Consider the following 4,869-nt stretch of genomic DNA (forward strand, 5'->3'; position numbering starts at 1 on the left):
GTTCATCCTCAAACAATTATCGCTCGACAAATAAAACAACATCGACTCTTATTCTTGCCAAGGTAGATTCTCCAAACATTAATTATAAATCGTAAGCATGGGACATCAAACATCTAAGCAAGCATGACCCATCTAATAAAATAATAACTAATTTTTTCAAATCATAATTCTATTTTAATTAAGTGCAAAAGTCAAATAGAAAATAAAACAAATTCACCCAAGTATGAAGTCCGGCTTCCTCCGTTGTCCCAGTGATGGGGTCTAGCTCATCATGTTGTTGGAAACACGCTCAAAAATCATTATTATTGCTCAAAGGGTGTTTACAAATGATGAAAAGGGAGAAATAATTCAAAACCGGGTTTGTAAAAATTATATTTGTTACAAACCAGAGAATTACGACCCTCGGCTGTGGGTCGTTACCACTATAGCATATAAGACTGTCTTGCGACTGTCGTATTCAATGTAGCATAAACGACTGCTTGTGTGGGTCAATGTTCTTCGTTCTTCACTGTTTTTCTGCTGCTGCTGCAGATTTCTCTGCAGCAATTCTCTCGACTTTGTAGCCTTCCCCAATCACTCTCCCCCCCTCAGAAAATCTTCTCCCATGCAATACGTATCATCAAATATTCCGTGATAACCTTCCTCTTGAATGCAGTTCCCTGCATTATCAAAACTCCGTGTAACTCCTTGATTTTCTTAATTACAGCGCACTTACTATTCCTGTTTGGTAAGAATAAGTCATTCTCCAATGAAAACAGAAAGAAAATCTCGAGAAGATCTCTTGTAATCACTTCCCGAAACTCGATATCTTTTCCACACTCTGTTTCGCTTCACACGGATATCCAGCCCAATTCTTTCGAATACAATGACTATACCAAGCCTGTTTACTGCTAACAGGTCCAACAAAACTGAATGCAGCGATTGAATCTTCTTTAATTGCCACCAAAAATCGAACCCTAATACTTGCTGCCATTTTCCGGCCAAAAACCAGATTCAAATGGGGAAGAAGATGATCGCCCCTTAACAGAGATGGGGTGCGAATATCCAAGGGTGTAAAAAGTAAAGAAGGTGCCCCTTATCAATGAGGCATCCCTTAGTAATTGAGGTGCCCCTTAACCAATAGTGAGAGTCCGAATAACATGTGTCCTCCGGGGGTGCTTTTAACAACTTTTCGAGCAACATTTTCCACAAGAGCTTATTTCACAGAAACACCTACAAACAAGTTTATTAGTGATAAAATGAGTCTCAGCTAATGTATTTATGGGTGAAAATGTGTCGCACTTTCGCGCTCATCAATAGCCTTTCAAATCAGTGTTTTGCCTTGGTTACAAAGCAATCAATATTCACAACCGTTAGATCGAAAAATTAGCTTGTCATACACAAATTACTGTACGCTTCTAGGTTTGTTAACCGCACCCAAACGTGTACATTGTTGGTTCAACAATAGTCTACCCAAAGAGGTTAACCATATGAGAGTTTCATACCAACCATGTTCTTCTTCACCATAACTAGTTCAATTGACTCAAATGAACTAGTTAAGAGAGTTGTTCAATTGCAAGGAAATCTTATGTAACTATACAAGACATAATTGAAGCAAAGATGATCTGATTCACTTGAATCGATTCATGAACTTTAATAGCCACGGTTTGCAAATGCATTCCTTAGTCTTTTAAGATTAAGTTTAGAAATCATCTTTAGATATATAACCTTCTCAAGTTCGCAGACTAGGTTCGCGTACTTAAGACACCGGATAGAGTTTACAAACTCCAGCAGAAATTCTCGGGTTCGAGAACTACGCTGGTTCGCGGACTGGGTTCGCGGACTGAGTTCACCGACTTGGCTCTCGCAAGTAGTTTGTCAACTCCAGCAGAAATTCTCGGGTTTGAGAACTTCGGCAGTTCGCGGACTTGGCACTTGCCATACTTCCGGTTCTATTGATCAACATAGTTTGAAAACTTCGGTTCAAGGAATCCATTGGTTATGTAATCTAAACTCTGATTCCAATCATTGAAACATTCTTAGAGGACGTTATATAGTTGTTACACTATTTCTCGTCAAAGCAATTTTCAAAGTGATTGAAACATTCATGACTTTCGTCACTAGGTAAAGATAAACTTGGTCGAAGCGAAAAGCTTACCAACACATATTTCGAAATATGTATAGGCGAGGTATACTCGGCTCGAAATACCAAATGTGTATGATCTAGTCTATATATATAGCATACGAATTTTGTCTCAAAGAGTATGAGATAGAATAGATAGACTTTTGAGTGACAGATAAGTTCAAGTCTCCACATACCTTTTTGTCGAGAAGTTCCACCGGTTCCTTGAGTAGATCTTCTTTGTATGATGAATCGCCATGAAGTCCTTGAGCTCAACTACACTTACTATCCTAGTCCGAGACTTAGCTATAAGAGACTAGAAATCAAGACTTATAGTTTTGATCACTAACATTGACAAACATGCTCGAGATAGCAACGCATGCGAGTTTGACCGAGCAGTGCTCTAACAAAGTTCCCAAGTGTGATTCTTGTGAAGAGACTTCATCTCCTCATCCATGGTTTTTTTCCATTCAATGGCATGAGTATTAAACGACTCATCCTCAAAAACAGATAATGCGTAAGATGCATACTCATCAAAACCATATCGAGTTGGTGGACGTCTCTCACGTTGAGACGTCAAGGACGGAATATTCTCAACTTGTTGCTGTGTAGATTCCTCACTAGGAACCTCAAACTCAACTTCGTCTTCTACAAGAGTTTCTTTTTCTTTTTCTATAGTAAATGAACTAGGGACTCTTTGCTCCACCTGCATCGAATCATCTTCAACACCCCTACTACTCTCACTTTCAATTTGAGAGTCCCAACCTGTGAACTTCTTTGAATCAAGCATAACTTTCTCATTAAAGGTCACATCACGACTAATTATGAACTTATTCAATTCTGGACACCATAAACGATATCCTTTCACACCTAATGGATAACCTAAGAAAATTGCTTTCTTAGCCCTAACACCCAACTTATCTTCTTTCACATGAAAATAGGCTGGACAACCAAACACCCTTAAATTATAATAGTTCATGGAATTACCGGTCCATACCTCCATAGGTGACTTATACTTAATATCTGTTGATGGAGATCGATTCACTAAATATCACGCCGTATTCACTGCTTCAGCCCACCAAATCTTGTCTAAACTTGCGTTTGACAACATGCACCGTGCTCTCTCAAGTAACGTTCGATTCATTCTCTCTGCTACTCTATTTTGTTGTGGTGTACCCTTGACTGTGAAGTGCCTAACGATACCTTGTTCCTTACAAAACTCCTTCAATGGGTCTTCGATGTATTCACTGCCATTATTGGAACGTATCTTCTTAACCACACGACCAAGTTGTTTTTCTACCATGGTCTTCCACTTCTTAAACACCTCGGTGGCTTCATTCTTATGCTTCATGGTGTAAATCCAAACTCTCCTCGAAAAGTCAGCGATAAAGGTCACAAACCACCTTGCACCTCCCTTAGAAATTGTACGAGAGGGACCCCAAACATCCGAATGGATGTAATCTAACATACCCTGCGTGTGGTGTGCAGCGGTACCAAAACTGCTCCTACATTGCTTCCCGAAGATACAATGCTCGCAGAAATCAAGCTTGCAAGTCTTCTCACCACCAAGCAAGCCTTTACTACTCAACACCGATATACCTTTCTCACTCATATGCCCAAGACGCATATGCCATAAACGTGTTGACTCCACCTGTTTCTCATCAATTGATTGAGAAACCATATCTCCACCACAAACTATATCTCCTTGTAAGAAATATAAATTACCATGTCTTTCACCGGTCATCTTCAAACTACCATTGTAGAATACCTTCAAGAATCCATATTCAGCAACATACTTGTATCCAAGTGATTCAAGTACTCCTAACGAAATCAAACTCTTCCTCAAATCTGGAACATGTCTAACCTCTGAAAGTGTTGTGATAACACCATGCGAACGAACCTCTACCGTACCAACTCCAACTCTTTTGCAGGCATTAGAATTTCCCATCATAACAGTACCACCATTCACTTCTCTGTAAGTAGTGAAACAATCCTTTGAAGGACACATATGATATGAAGCACCGGAATCAAGCATCCAACCATCATTGAGATAACTCTTTGATGTAACGGTTAACACTTCCTCATAAAAACCACACATTGGGTCTTCTAAAACTTCACTGCCTTCAGCAACCGAAGCAACAATATTCTTCGAATCTGATTTCTCACGTTTCTCATCTCTTGCCTTAAGCTTGAGACAATCAGCCCTAATATGACCAGTTTTCCGACAATAATAACACTCAATATCGCTCTTTTTGGAACGATTCTTTGACTTCTTATTACCATTCTTTCCTCTATCAACAAACAAGCCCTCGACTTGTGCTTCATCGCTGAATTCTTGCTCCCTTAATGCCTTAGCTTGTAAAGCAGAGACAACATCATCGAAAATCAACTTATCTTCATCTTCGTCGTCTTCATCGGTTTTCCCACTCAGCAAATAGTCAACGAAAGCATCATACGATGGAGGCAAAGAACATAATAATATCATGGATTTATCCGTATCAGAGATAATGACACTGATATTAGACAAATCAGAACAGATCTTATTAAACTCATTAATATGATCCATCATAGACTTACCTGGAGACATCCTAAAGGCATGGAGTCTACGCTTCAAGTAAAGTTCAGAAGACAAATCCTTTTGTAAGTAAAGCTTCTCAAACTTCTCCCACAACACCTTTGCGGAGGTTTCACTTAAAAAGTTATGAGTGATATCCCTTGACAAACATAAACGAATAGTTGAACACGCCATCAAATCAAGGTCAGCCCAC

Source organism: Papaver somniferum, chromosome 4, assembly GCF_003573695.1.
Source record: "Papaver somniferum cultivar HN1 chromosome 4, ASM357369v1, whole genome shotgun sequence".
NCBI classification, from domain to species: Eukaryota; Viridiplantae; Streptophyta; class Magnoliopsida; order Ranunculales; family Papaveraceae; genus Papaver; species Papaver somniferum.